Genomic DNA, 9,209 nt, shown 5'->3' on the forward strand with positions numbered 1-9,209 from the left:
AAAAAATGAGCGGGAAAATGAAAGTAGATGGTGTGGAAAATGGGACATGTGGCATTCAGTAGGTTTAGAAAATGGACAAGTGGCGGGTTTAGGAGTCTTTTATTAGAAGAGAAGATTAAATATAATTGAAAAATATCATCTTAATTAATTATAAGGGTAATTTAGTCAATTAATATAGATTTAATAAAGAAAAATTGCATTTTTTAAGGGATCATAGATTCTGTTAATTTTAAAAATCCGATTTTACAAATTATAATTTTTTTTATTCGGACATTCTGACAGAATATGTTTATGAGTATATTCAAAAATAAAAAATATTCTTGAACCATAAATAATAAAAATATTGTTGAACCTATTTCTTGATCATGACTTTAAAAACTTCTTGTAAAATAACAAATTCTTAAACAATCAATTGACGAATAAAAACAAAAAATACAGTATTTCTTATAGAATACATGTAACAATTGTTAAGAATTACATTTATTGTTAAAGAATAAAACAAAAAAACTTTCAAAACGGGAAAGAAAACATCAAAAATCTAACAACGACAGTAATACATTCTAAAAGAATAATGTTGCTTAGAATCACTTTCAATTTTGTGGTCCGTTCTTCAAGCATCAAAACTTATGTGATTCCAACAGAATTTGAATTCGTGATTCCATTCCAACATAATTGGAATTTGTGATTCCATTCGAATAGAATTAGAATCTCACTAATTCCAACCACACATGACTCTAAAATCCTCTCACTGCAGAATGTGCCAATACATCCTTCTGGGGTGCCCATTTTACGTTCAAACCTTTCACCTTCATCTCACTTTAGCAAATCCTCCTGCAAAAACTCGATCCAATCACACCCATGAACCGAACTTGGTCAAACCACCCATATGAACGGCTAGTTACTGTTGGCTAGGCCCCATGCCATTTCAGTCGCCACTTTTGCATCCATGGTTGCTAAGCTACACTTGCATAAATTACTGATTTGGGTGATTGTTTATCTAGCCATGAAATGCAATTAGTATCTTCTTCAAGAAAACTATCGGAAGGGGTTGTTGATGTTCTGTGTAGTGGGCCGATGGTAAAAACCGGAACTTGGTAGCGATGGCAGATCTGGTTCAGTGTCGATTGTTCAATAAATTTGATGGTGTTCCATATGAAAGCAACTGGGTGTGTTTTTTAGGAGAACAATGTTGTTAATTTCAGGCTTTGTTGTGTTGTGAGGCCAATAAATGGTATATCTTTGTATCTGAGTGGATGGAGTCCCGAAACCATTTCCTGCAGCAAAGAATCTTGAAGACAGAATTTATTATCCCGATCTATAAATTATAATATGTGATCAGATTTTCTTTTATGTTGTGTTTGTTTGTGTGGGTTTTTGATCTGCACTTACCTTCTACAGGGAATCGACCTTCTTTATGGAGCTGAGGAATGATTCTGTAAGCAGGAACACAGGCTGCATTGCTGCTGCGCACTATGATGGAGGGTAGACCCAGATCGCCAGCGATTGATTCGACACAAAACATGAGATTATCATGGATGATACCGATTGATTCCTTTTGAGATGAGGCCTTTTGTGCATATATGATCTGGATGAGGTGTTTCTAAAGATAGGATTTGCAGTTATCGTTTAGAGCTTGCAAGAAACGAATGAAGCCGGAAGAGCCTCCGGTGTCGGATAATTTGTCCGACAGAGGGAGGAAGATGAAGTCAGGGTGATTAGAACGGTCTGGTGGATGACGGCTGTATATAAGAAAAGAAATTAGGTTAAAATTGAATGCTATCATGATTATAAGACTATTTGTGGAAGCTATTTATCAAATTACTAAAATACCCTTATTTATTTATTTAATTAATTAAATTTTTATTTAATTATGATTGGCCCACATTTATGCATGCATTAACACAATACTTAGTTAAAACACCTGAACCTCTCTCTCTCTCTCTCTCTCTCTCTCATATATATATATATATATATATATATATATATATATATATATATATACTAGGCGAAAGCCCGCGCGTTGCGTAGAAACACTTATGTAGTTGAAATCTTAACAAATATATGTTTTTTTTTTAAATATAACAATAACGTTGTTGTTAAATTTGATATAATAATTCGTATACTAAATTGATATAATATATTGATTATTTTGAATTTTATGATAATATATAAATCTATTATAACCACATAATCTCAATCGTTTGAATGACTTCTACCCGCGAGTTACACATGAATAAAATTAAATATAATATATGGTTTAACGTTATTTACAGTTGTTGTTATTTTCAATTAATTTTTTAAAATTAATTTTCTTAATTTTTTAATTTCTATCATTATAATTATTTAAAACATCAAACATTGTTTTTTGATTTGAAAGGTAGCAATATAATCATTTATATAGAGTTAGTTTTAACTATTGTTATTGTAAGTTATTTTAAGCTACTTATTTGAAATTTTTTAACTATTATAGATATATCTTTAGGAAATATTATATTTAAAATGAGATTACAATTTAGTTTTTGCATTTATCACTACAACTGATCATTTTTAACTATTTACAAAATATTCATTGGTTTTTTAAGTGGAAGTGAAATTTATATTTAAGTTGAGATTGTAATGTTATACTTAAATTAGCAGTTTTAGTATTTTGTCCAAACTATTTAAAAGTTGTAGTTCTAAACTGATAATGGTTTACATACAACAACATATTAAAACTAATAAATTGAGTATAATATGTTAAAAGTTAAAGACATAACTTTATAAGTAGAAGTGTAACACCCCGAATTCCCAGGTATTATTTTTATTCTTTTATTTTTGGGTGATTGTGAGGAGACTCGGCGAGTTGGAGTCTAAACTCGCCGAGTAGGATCGCGGTTTTTTGTGCGCGGGTTCGCGTCTGGACTCGGTGAGTCCAAAAGTGGACTCGGCGAGTCCACGCTGTTTAATGAAACCCTAATTTACAGGGTTTGAGACCTATTTGAAGGGGCTTATGGCCGTCATTTGCGGCCACCAACCCCAGAGAGAAACCCTAAAGAGCTTTTGAGCGTTTTGGGAGAGAGAATAGGCCATTATTGACTTTTGAAGCTTGATTTGGCAAGGTAAAGGAGATTCTAGCTAAGAGGAGGAAAGGGAGGTGGACATCCTTCGATTTTGGAGCTCAGAGCATCATTTTGGATGTATATTTTTGCTCCCTTTTCCGTTGTTATGATGAACATGGGGGTTTAGGGTTTCTTGACCCCTTTGTTAGTTAGATTTGATGTCCACTTCGTCCCTATTTGTGATGAGGCTTGAGATGGGATCCATAGAGGTCCAGAGAAGCTTTATTCCTTAAGCATTATGAGGATTCATAGGAGTTTTGACCTAGAGTTATGAGATATGGGGCTAAAACATCATTTAGGAGCAAATAATTGTTGTTTGAGCACCAAGGTTTGGACTTTACGTGATTATCATGCTTAGGGAGGCCAGATCTATGATTGTATGGAACAGATCTGACCTCAGAAGTGAGTTTGAGTTTATGCATGGCATGGACTCGCCGAGTCTGAAGAATAGACTCGGCGAGTAACATGAAGTTTGCCCGTAACCACTCAGCGAGTGGTCTTGTCGAGTTGAGGGGTCGATTCAGTGAGTCAGGGAGAGTTAATGGGAGGGACTGAGTCAAGCCGGAACTCGCCAAGTTATTCTTGAGACTCGGCGAGTTGAGTCGTGGTGGCCCCGCGATTTATGCCAAGTGAAACTCGTCAAGTCAGAGAAGTACTCGGCATGTCAAGAGAGGATCCAAGGGAGTCAGTGGACACGTATAGACTCGCCGAGTCGCCCTAGTGCACTCGCCGAGTCCAGTCAAAGTTGATCGTTGACCTTGTTGACCTTTAGGGTTGAGTTCAGTTGTATTTATGAGTGTATTACTTTGTGTGATTAGGCAGAGGCTAGATCACATTTACTCCGAGACAGATATTTACTGAGATACGCGAGGTGAGTCTTCTCACTATACTTTACCTTGAGTTGGTAAATAGAGTTATGTGATACATTGTTTTATATATATTGTTTATTGCACTGTATTCTTCTATGTGATTAATGATGTGCATGCTTGTAGAGTTAGAACCTGAGGGTTCACAGAGTTTGGGTGTACGGACCCACAGAGCTATAGCCTTGAGTGGCTAATATGTGTTATATGTGATATTTTGGGGAACTCGCTAAGCTTTGTGCTTACAGTGTTTTGTGTTATGTGTTTCAGGTGCTAGTGAGGATCGCGGGAAGGCGTCGGCTTGATCAGTACACACACGAGATTTTTATGCTACGAGATCTTAGGATTGATATATGTTATGAATTGAGTTTCAAATAATGATGTTTTTATGATAAATAAATGAATTATGTTTTTATAAAATTCGAAAAATTGTTTTGGAAATTTATGGTGTTACAACAAGTCAAGATATTATTTTAAAATTGAAATTTAGTTTATTTATGATTACACTTTAGGTTTGATATTTATTTAACCTTATTAACCAACTTATAATCATTATTAGAAAGATACCACAATTTATCACTTTTAACTATTTACAAAATATTTTTCGGGTTGTTTAAGTTAAACTAAAATTTATATTTAAGTTAACCCTGTAATATTATATTTAAATTAATAATCTAAGTATTTTATACAAATTGTTCCAAAATTGTATCTTTAAAACAATAACGGTTTACATCCAACAATATATAAAAACTAATAAATTAAGTATAATATGTTAAAAGTTAAAAAAAGAAAAAAAAAACTTTATAAGTAGAAGTAAATATATTATTTTAATATTAAAATTTAGTTTATATATGATTATACTTTAAGTTTGATAATTATTTAATGTAAGTAACCAAAATATAATTGTTATTAGAAATAAATTGAAAAGTCATGGGAGTTTCAAATGAATGTGGTGAAAGGAAAAATACATGAGAGTTTCAAATGAAAGTGGTGAAAGGAAAAATGCTTTCTTTATAAGTATACTACACGAATACTCGCGCGTTGCGCAGAAACACTTATATAGTTGAAATATTTACAAATATATGTTTTTTTAATATAATAATAGTGTTGTTAAATTTGATATGATAATTCGTATGCTAAATTGATATAATATATTGATTATTTTGAATTATATGATAATATATACATTTATTTAAACTGCATAATCTCAATCGTTTGAATGACTTCTACCTGCAAGTTACTTATTAACAAAATTAAATATAACATATGATTTAATGTTATTTATAGTTGTTGGTATTGTTAATTAATTTTTTAAATTTACTTGTTTAACGTTTTAATTTCTATCATTATGATTATTTAAAGCATTAAACATTATTATTTGATTTTAAAGGTAACAACATAATTATTTATATAGAGTTATTTTTAACTACTGTTATTGTAAGTTATTTTAAACTATTTATTTGAAAACTTTTAACGATCATAAATATTTAGGAAACATTTTAGTTAAGTTAAGATTAAAATTTAGTTTTTGCATTTAACACTAAAATTTATCACTTTTAACTATTCACAAAATATTATTTGAGTTTTTGAAGTGGAATGAAATTTATATTTAAATTAACACGGTGATATTATATTTAAATTAACAGTTTAACTATTTTATCCGAACTCTTCAAATGTTATAGTTTTAAAATGATAATAGTTTATATAAAACAACATATTAATTCTAATAAATTAAGTATGATATGTTAAAAGTTAAAGACATAACTTTATAAATATAAGTAAAAATATATTATTTTAATATTGAAATTTAGTTTATTTAGGATTACTCTTTAGTTTTGATTCTTATTGAACCTTATTAACCAAGTTATAATCATTATTAGAAAGACTCTAAAATTTATTACTTTTAACTATTTACAAAATATTTTTTGGGTTGTTTAAGTTCAACTAAAATTTATATTTTAGTTGACCCTGTAATATTATATTTAAACTAATAATTTAAATATTTTATACAAATTATTCAAAAGTTGTAGCTTTAAAATGATGATGGCTTACATACAACAATATATTAAAATTAATAAATTAAGTATAATATGTTAAAAGTTAAAAAAACCTAACTTTATAAGTAGAAATAAAGATATTGTTTTCATATTGAAATTTAGTTTATATATCACTTTAGGTTTGATATTTATTTAACCTTATTAGCCAACTTATAATCATTATTAGAAAGAAATTGAAAAGTCATGGGAGTTTCAAATGATTGTGGTTACAGGAAAAATAAATGGGAGTTTCAAATGAATGTGGTGAAAGAAAAAAAAATGCTTCATTTATAAGTATATTAGTCGAATATCCGCGCGTTGCGTAGAAACAACTATATAGTTAAAGTCCTTATAAATATATGTTTTTATTCAAATATAAAAATAACATTATTGTTAAATTTGATATAATAATTTGTATACTAAATTGATATAATATAATGATTATTTTGAATATTTGATAATATATACATCTATTATAACTTCATAATCTCAATCGTTTGAATGATTTCTACTCACGAGTTACACATGTATAAAATTAAATATAATATATGGTTTAATGTTATTTATAGTTGTTGTTATTGTTAATTAATTTTTTAAAATTTATTTGCTTAATATTTTAATTTCTATGATTATAATTATTTAGCAAAATCAAACATTATTTTTGATTTAAAGGTAACAATATAATCATTTATATAGAGTTGTTTTTAACCATGGTTATTGTAAGTTATTTTAAGCTACTTATTTGAAAACTTTTAATGATTATAAAAATATCTTTAGGAAATATTTTAGTTAACTTGAGATTACAATTTAGTTTTTGTATTTATCACTACAATTTATTATTTTGAACTATTTACAAAATATTTTTTGTTTTTTTAAGTGGAACTAAAATTATATTTATGTCGACATTATAATGTTATATTTAAGTTAACTTTAACTATTTTGTCCAAATTGTTCAAAAGTTGTAGCTTTAAAATGATAATAGTTTACATATAACAACATATTAAATCTAATAAATTACGTATATTATGTTAAACGTTAAAGACACAACTTTATACGTAGAAATAAATATATTATTTTTAAATTGAAATTTAGTTTATTTATGATGACATTTTAAGTTTGATATTTATTTAACATTATTAACCAATTTATAATCATTATTAGAAAGACATTACAATTTATCACTTTTAATTATTTACAAAATATTCTTTGAATTGTTTAAGTTAAACAAAAATTTGTATTTAAGTTTATATTGTAATGTTATATATTTAAATTAATAATTGAAGTATTTTATACATATTGTTCCAAAATTGTATCTTTAAAATGATAATGGCTTACATCCAACAATATATTAAACTAATAAATTATGTATTTTATGTTATAAGCTAAAAAACATAACTTTATAAGTAGAAGTAAAGATATTATTTTAATATTGAAATTTAGTTCATGTATGATTATACTTTAGATTTGGTATTTATTTAACTTAAATAACCAAATTATAATTATTATTAGAAGGAAATTGAAAAGTTATGGGAGCTTCAAATGAATGTGGTGAAAGGAAAAATGTTAGCTTTATCAGTATACTAGGTGAATGCCCGTGCGTTGCGCAGAAGAACCTAAATAACTGAAATCTTTACATGTTTTTTTAAATATAACAATAATTTTATTGTTAAATTTGATATAATAATTTGTATACTAATGATATATAATATATTGATTATTTTGAAGAGTAAATTACACGAATGGTACCTATGGTTTGGGGTGATTTGCGCGCTTGTTCCTTAACTTATTTTTTTTTTTAACTCAGAAGGTCCCTACTATTTTTTTTTGTTATGCGCTTTGTCCCTACTGTTTGTTTTTGCATTTGGTCTCTGTCTTACCTAAAAGACTATTATTTAAATAGAGAAAAATTGTGGGGTAGGTAAGGTAAGGTGAATGGGTAGGGTTGGAGGTGTTTTTATTTAAATAAATTAGAAAATCAAGGGAAAATAGTCTTTTTAGGTAAGCCAAGGACCAAGTGCGTAACAAAAACAAATAGTAGGGACCTTCTGAGTTAAAAAAATAAGCTAGGGACCAAACACGCAAATTACTCTAAACCACAGGGGTCATTCATTTGATTTACTCTATTTTGAATTATATTATAATATATACAACTATTAAAACTGCATAATCTCAATCTTTTGAATGACCTCTACTTACAGGTTACTCATGAATATAATATAATATAATATATAGTTTAATGTTATTTATAGTTGTAGTTATGATTAATTAATTTTAAAAAAAATTATATGTTTAATGTTTTACTTTCTATCATTATAATTATTTAAAACATCAAACAAATTTTTTTTATTTGAAAGGTAACAATATAATCATTTATATAGAGTTATTTTTAACTATTGTTATTGTAAGTTATTTTAAGCTAATTATTTGAAAACTTTTAACGATTATAAAAATATTTTTAGGAAATATTTTAGTTAAATTGATATTACAATTTAGTTTTTGCATTTAGCACTACAATTTATCATTTTTATCTATTCACAAAATATTCTTTGGATTTTTTTAAGTGGAACTGAAATTTATATTGAAGTTGACCCTGTAATGTTATATTTAAATTAACAATTTAAGTATTTTGTCCAAACTATTCAAAAGTTGTAGCTTTAAATTGATAATGATTTGCATACAACACCAACTTAAATCTAATAAATAAACTATAATATGTTAAAAGTTAAAGACATAACTTTATAAGTGGAAGTAAAAATATTATTTTATTATTTAAATTTAGTTTGTTAATGATTACACTTTAGGTTTGATACTTATTTAACCTTATTAACCAACTTATAATCATTATTAAAAAGACACTACAATTTATCACTTTTAAATATTTATAAAATATTCTTTAGGTTGTTTAAGTTGAACTAAAATTTATATTTAAGTTGATCCTGTAAGGTTATATTTAAATTAACAATTCGAGAGTTTTATACAAATTGTTCAAAAGTTGTAGCTTTAAAATGATAATGGTTTACATACAACAACATATTAGACCTAATACATTAAGTATAATGTGTTAAAAGTTAAAAACAGAACTTTATAAGTAGAAGAAAAAAATATTCTTTTAATATTGAAATTTAGTTTATATATGATTACACTTTAGGTTTTATATCTATTTAACCTTATTAATCAATTTATAATCATTATTAGAAAGAAATTGAAAAGTC

General features: G+C 27.1%; 1 pseudogene; it reads right to left on the reverse strand.

Annotated features, from left to right (window-relative positions):
* Window positions 1-712: 712 nt before the first annotated feature.
* Window positions 713-1,783, reverse strand: LOC145039805 (UDP-glycosyltransferase 76H1 pseudogene; annotated as a pseudogene).
* Window positions 1,784-9,209: the final 7,426 nt, after the last annotated feature.

The sequence above is a fragment of the Lactuca saligna genome, chromosome 4 (genome assembly GCF_052625555.1).
Source record: "Lactuca saligna cultivar CGN05327 chromosome 4, ASM5262555v1, whole genome shotgun sequence".
Taxonomy (NCBI): domain Eukaryota; kingdom Viridiplantae; phylum Streptophyta; class Magnoliopsida; order Asterales; family Asteraceae; genus Lactuca; species Lactuca saligna.